Source organism: Mixophyes fleayi, chromosome 4 (assembly GCF_038048845.1).
Source record: "Mixophyes fleayi isolate aMixFle1 chromosome 4, aMixFle1.hap1, whole genome shotgun sequence".
Lineage (NCBI taxonomy): Eukaryota > Metazoa > Chordata > Amphibia > Anura > Limnodynastidae > Mixophyes > Mixophyes fleayi.
This window is the reverse complement of record NC_134405.1, coordinates 157,167,494-157,172,493: the sequence shown is the minus strand read 5'-3', so window position 1 is coordinate 157,172,493 and position 5,000 is coordinate 157,167,494. Positions and strand designations below refer to the sequence as shown.

At 46.0% G+C, this 5,000-nt stretch overlaps 19 pseudogenes; all 19 read right to left on the bottom strand.

The window, feature by feature from the left end:
- LOC142155417 (5S ribosomal RNA) overlaps positions 1 to 36 on the bottom strand; it is a 109-nt pseudogene extending 73 nt beyond the window's left edge.
- Positions 37 to 117: 81 nt separating this feature from the next.
- LOC142154113 (5S ribosomal RNA) lies at positions 118 to 236 on the bottom strand (annotated as a pseudogene).
- A 281-nt stretch (positions 237 to 517) lies between these two features.
- On the bottom strand, positions 518 to 636 carry LOC142154231 (5S ribosomal RNA; annotated as a pseudogene).
- Positions 637 to 718: 82 nt separating this feature from the next.
- On the bottom strand, positions 719 to 837 carry LOC142154481 (5S ribosomal RNA; annotated as a pseudogene).
- Positions 838 to 918: 81 nt separating this feature from the next.
- LOC142155073 (5S ribosomal RNA) lies at positions 919 to 1,038 on the bottom strand (annotated as a pseudogene).
- Positions 1,039 to 1,307: 269 nt separating this feature from the next.
- Positions 1,308 to 1,426, bottom strand: LOC142155200 (5S ribosomal RNA; annotated as a pseudogene).
- An 82-nt stretch (positions 1,427 to 1,508) lies between these two features.
- Positions 1,509 to 1,628, bottom strand: LOC142155039 (5S ribosomal RNA; annotated as a pseudogene).
- A 79-nt stretch (positions 1,629 to 1,707) lies between these two features.
- On the bottom strand, positions 1,708 to 1,826 carry LOC142155432 (5S ribosomal RNA; annotated as a pseudogene).
- Positions 1,827 to 1,905: 79 nt separating this feature from the next.
- Positions 1,906 to 2,025, bottom strand: LOC142155421 (5S ribosomal RNA; annotated as a pseudogene).
- Positions 2,026 to 2,304: 279 nt separating this feature from the next.
- LOC142155541 (5S ribosomal RNA) lies at positions 2,305 to 2,424 on the bottom strand (annotated as a pseudogene).
- Positions 2,425 to 2,505: 81 nt separating this feature from the next.
- LOC142155262 (5S ribosomal RNA) lies at positions 2,506 to 2,614 on the bottom strand (annotated as a pseudogene).
- An 81-nt stretch (positions 2,615 to 2,695) lies between these two features.
- Positions 2,696 to 2,814, bottom strand: LOC142153907 (5S ribosomal RNA; annotated as a pseudogene).
- Positions 2,815 to 3,095: 281 nt separating this feature from the next.
- On the bottom strand, positions 3,096 to 3,214 carry LOC142155338 (5S ribosomal RNA; annotated as a pseudogene).
- A 270-nt stretch (positions 3,215 to 3,484) lies between these two features.
- Positions 3,485 to 3,609, bottom strand: LOC142154743 (5S ribosomal RNA; annotated as a pseudogene).
- Positions 3,610 to 3,690: 81 nt separating this feature from the next.
- Positions 3,691 to 3,809, bottom strand: LOC142154696 (5S ribosomal RNA; annotated as a pseudogene).
- Positions 3,810 to 3,888: 79 nt separating this feature from the next.
- LOC142155076 (5S ribosomal RNA) lies at positions 3,889 to 4,007 on the bottom strand (annotated as a pseudogene).
- An 82-nt stretch (positions 4,008 to 4,089) lies between these two features.
- Positions 4,090 to 4,198, bottom strand: LOC142155535 (5S ribosomal RNA; annotated as a pseudogene).
- A 272-nt stretch (positions 4,199 to 4,470) lies between these two features.
- On the bottom strand, positions 4,471 to 4,589 carry LOC142153794 (5S ribosomal RNA; annotated as a pseudogene).
- A 270-nt stretch (positions 4,590 to 4,859) lies between these two features.
- LOC142155105 (5S ribosomal RNA) lies at positions 4,860 to 4,968 on the bottom strand (annotated as a pseudogene).
- Between the last annotated feature and the right edge of the window lie 32 nt (positions 4,969 to 5,000).

Genomic DNA, 5,000 nt, shown 5'->3' with positions numbered 1-5,000 from the left:
AAGATCAGGCTTGTTCAGGGTGGTGTGGCTGTATGTATTGGTTTCCTAATGACCTACATCTCTTATACATCTCAAAACCAGCATTGATGGAAGCCGGAACAAGAGAGAAAAAAAAAAGGCCTACAGCACCTGGTATTCCCAGGTGGTCTCCTATCCAAGTACTAACCAGGCCCGGCCCTGCTTAGCTTCCAAGATCAAACGAGATTGGGCTTGTTCAAGGTGGTGTGGCTGAAGTTATTGGTTTCCTAATGACCTACATCTCTTATACATTTCAAACCAGCATTGAAGGAAGCCGGAACAAGAGAGAAAAAAAAAAGGGCGACAGCTCCTGGAACTCCCAGGAGGTCTACTATCCAAGTATTAAACAGGTGCTGGCCCTGCTTAGCTTCCAAGATCAGACGAGATTGAGCTTGTGCAGGGTGGTGTGGCTGTAGGTATTTGTGTCCTAATGACCTACATCTCTTATACATCTCAAAACCAGCATTGATGGAAGCCGGAACAAGAGAGAAAAAAAAAAAGCCTACAGCACCTGGTATTCCCAGGTGGTCTCTCATCCAAGTACTAACCAGGCCTGGCCCTGCTTAGCTTTCAAGATCAGATGAGATTGGGCTTGTTCAGGGTGGTGTGGCTGCAGGTATTGGTTTCCTAATGACCTACATCTCTTATACATCTCAAAACCAGCATTGAAGGAAGCCGTCACAAGAGAGAAAAAGAAAAAGGCCTACAGCACCTGAAATTCCCAGGTGGTCTCCCATCCAAGTACTAACCAGGCACAGCCCTGCTTAGCTTTCAAGATCAGATAAGATTGGGCTTGTTTAGGGTGGTGTGGCTGTAGGTATTAGTTTCCTAATGACCTACATCTCTTATACATCTCAAAACCAGCATTGAAGGAAGCCGGAACAAGAGAGAAAAAAAAAAAGCCTACAGCACCTGGAACTCCCAGGTGGTCTACCATCCAAGTACTAACCAGGCGCTGGTCCTACTTAGCTTCCAAGATCAGACGAGATTGGGCTTGTTCAGGGTGGTGTGGCTGTAGGTATTAGTTTCCTAATGACCTACATCTCTTATACATCTCAAAACCAGCATTGAAGGAATCCGAAACAAGAGAGAAAAAAAAAAGGGCTACAGCACCTGGTATACCCAGGTGGTCTCTTATCTAAGTACTAACCAGGCCCAACCCTGATTAGCTTCCAAGATCAGGCTTGTTCAGGGTGGTGTGGCTGTAGGTATTGGTTTCCTAATGACCTACATCACTTATACATTTCAAACCAGCATTGAAGGAAGCCGGAACAAGAGAGAAAAAAAAAAGGCGACAGCACCTGGAATTCCCAGGTCGTCTCCCATCCAAGTACTAACCAGGCACAGCCCTGCTTAGCTTTCAAGATCAGATGAGATTGGGCTTGTTTAGGGTGGTGTGGCTGTAGGTATTAGTTTCCTAATGACCTACATCTCTTATACATCTCAAAACCAGCATTGAAGGAAGCCGGAACAAGAGAGAAAAAAAAAAAGGCCTACAGCACCTGGAAATCCCAGGTGGTCTACCATCCAAGTACTAACCAGGCGCCGGTCCTACTTAGCTTCCAAGATCAGACGAGATTGGGCTTGTTCAGGGTGGTGTGGCTGTAGGTATTAGTTTCCTAATGACCTACATCTCTTATACATCTCAAAACCAGCATTGAAGGAATCCGAAACAAGAGAGAAAAAAAAGGGCTACAGCACCTGGTATACCCAGGTGGTCTCTTATCCAAGTACTAACCAGGCCCAACCCTGATTAGCTTCCAAGATCAGACAAGATTTGGCTTGTTCAGGGTGGTGTGGCTGTAGGTATTGGTTTCCTAATGACCTACATCACTTATACATTTCAAACCAGCATTGAAGGAAGCCGGAACAAGAGAGAAAAAAAAAAGGCGACAGCACCTGGAACTCCCAGGTGGTCTACCATCCAAGTACTAACCAGGTGCTGGCCCTGCTTAACTTCCAAGATCAGATGAGATTAGGCTTGTTCAGGGTGGTGTGGCTGCAGGTATTTGCTTCATAATGACCTACATCTCTTATACATCTCAAAACCAGCATTGAAGGAAGCCGAAACAAGAGAGAAAAAAAAAAGGCCTACAGCAGATGGTATTCCCAAGTGGTCTATCATCCAAGTTCTAACCAGGCCCGCCCTGCTTAGCTTCCAAGATCAGACGAGAATGGGCTTGTTCAGCGTGGTGTGGCTGTTGGTATTGGTTTCCTAATGACCTACATCTCTTATACATTTCAAACCAGCATTGAAGGAAGTCGGAACAAGAGAGAAAAAAAAAAAGGCGACAGCACCTGGAACTCCCAGGTGGTCTACCATCCAAATACTAACCAGGCGCCGGTCCTACTTAGCTTCCAAGATCAGACGAGATTGGGCTTGTTCAGGGTGGTGTGGCTGTAGGTATTGGTTTCCTAATGACCTACATCTCTTATACATCTCAAAACCAGCATTGATGGAAGCCGGAACAAGAGAGAAAAAAAAAAGGCCTACAGCACCTGGTATTCCCAGGTGGTCTCCTATCCAAGTACTAACCAGGCCCAGCCCTGCTTAGCTCCCAAGATCAGGCTTGTTCAGGGTGGTGTGGCTGTAGGTATTGGTTTCCTAATGACCTACATCTCTTATACATCTCAAAACCAGCATTGATGGAAGACGGAACAAGAGAGAAAAAAAAAAGGCCTACAGCACCTGGTATTCCCAGGTGGTCTCCTATCCAAGTACTAACCAGGCCCGGCCCTGCTTAGCTTCCAAGATCAAACGAGATTGGGCTTGTTCAGGGTGGTGTGGCTGAAGTTATAGATTTCTTAATGACCTACATCTCTTATACATTTCAAACCAGCATTGAAGGAAGCCGGAACAAGAGAGTAAAAAAAAAGGGCGACAGCTCCTGGAACTCCCAGGAGGTCTACTATCCAAGTATTAAACAGGCGCTGGCCCTGCTTAGCTTCCAAGATCAGACGAGATTGAGCTTCTGCAGGGTGGTGTGGCTGTAGGTATTTGTTTCCTAATGACCTACATCTCTTATACATCTCAAAACCAGCATTGATGGAAGCCGGAACAAGAGAGAAAAAAAAAAGGCCAACAGCACCTAGTATTCCCAGGTGGTCTCCCATCCAAGTACTAACCAGGCCTGGCACTGCTCAGCTTCCAAAATCAGACGAGATTGGACTTGATCAGAGTGGTGTGGCTGTAGGTATTGGTTTTCTAATGACCTACATCTCTTATACATTTCAAACCAGCATTGAAGGAATCCGAAACAAGAGAGAGAAAAAAAATGCAGACAGCACCTGGAACTCCCAGGTGGTCTACAATGCAAGTACTAACCAGGCCTGGCCCTGCTTAGCTTCCAAGATCAGGCTTTTTCAGGGTGGTGTGGCTGTAGGTATTGGTTTCTTAATGACCTACATCTCTTATACATCTCAAAACCAACATTGAAGGAAGCCGGAAAAAGAGAGCAAAAAAAAAGGCCTACAGCACCTGGTATTCCCAGGTGGCCTCTCATCCAAGTACTAACCAGGCCTGGCCCTGCTTAGCTTTCAAGATCTGATGAGATTGAGATTGGGCTTGTTCAGGGTGGTGTGGCTGTAGGTATTGGTTTCCTAATGACCTACATCTCTTATACATCTCAAAACCAACATTGAAGGAAGCCGGAAAAAGAGAGAAAAAAAAAAGGCCTACAGCACCTGGTGTTCCCAGGTGGTCTCTCATCCACGTACAAACCAGGCACGGCCCTGCTTAGTTTCCAAGATCAGATGGAATTGGGCTTGTTCAGGGTGGTGTGGCTGTAGGTATTGGTTTCCTAATGACCTACATCTCTTATACATCTCAAAATCAGCATTAAAGGAAGCCGAAACAAGAGAGAAAAAAAAGGCCTACAGCACCTGGTATTCCCAAGTGGTCTCTCACCCAAGTACTAACCAGGCCCAGCCCTGCTTAGTTTACAAGATCAGATGGAATTGGAATTGTTCAGGGTGGTGTGGCTGTTCATATTGGTTTCCTAATGACCTACATGTCTTATACATCTCAAAACCAGCATTGAAGGAAGCCGGCACAAGAGAGAAAAAGAAAAAGGCCTACAGCACCTGAAATTCCCAGGTGGTCTCCCATCCAAGCACTAACCAGGCCCGGCCCTGCTTAGCTTCCAAGATCAGGCTTGTTCAGGGTGGTGTGGCTATAGATATTGGCTTCCTAATGACCTACATCTCTTATACATCTCAAAACCAGCATTAATGGAAGCCGGAACAAGAGAGAAAAAAAAAATGCAGACAGCACCTGGAACTCCCAGGTGGTCTACAATGCAAGTACTAACCAGGCCTGGCCCTGCTTAGCTTCCAAGATAAGGCTTTTTCAGGGTGGTGTGGCTGTAGGTATTGGTTTCCTAATGACCAACATCACTTATACATCTCAAAACCAGCATTGATGGAAGCCGGCACAAGAGAGAAAAAAAAACAGGCCTACAGCACCTGGTATTCTCAGGGGGTCTCCCATCCAAGTACTAACCAGGCCCGGCACTGCTCAGCTTCCAAGATCAGACGAGATTGGGCTTGATCAGAGTGGTGTGGCTGTAGGTATTGGTTTTCTAATGACCTACATCTCTTATACATTTAAAACCAGCATTGAAGGAAGCCGGAACAAGAGAGAAAAAAAAATGCAGACAGCACCTGGAACTCCCAGGTGGTCTACAATGCAAGTACTAACCAGGCCTGGCCCTGCTTAGCTTCCAAGATAAGGCTTTTTCAGGGTGGTGTGGCTGTAGGTATTGGTTTCCTAATGACCTACATCACTTATACATCTCAAAACCAGCATTGATGGAAGCCGGCACAAGAGAGAAAAAAAAACAGGTCTACAGCACCTGGTATTCTCAGGGGGTCTCCCATCCAAGTACTAACCAGGCCCAGCCCTGCTTAGCTTCCAAGATCAGGCTTGTTCAGGGTGGTGTGGCTGTAGGTATTGGTTTCCTAATGACCTACATTTCTTATAC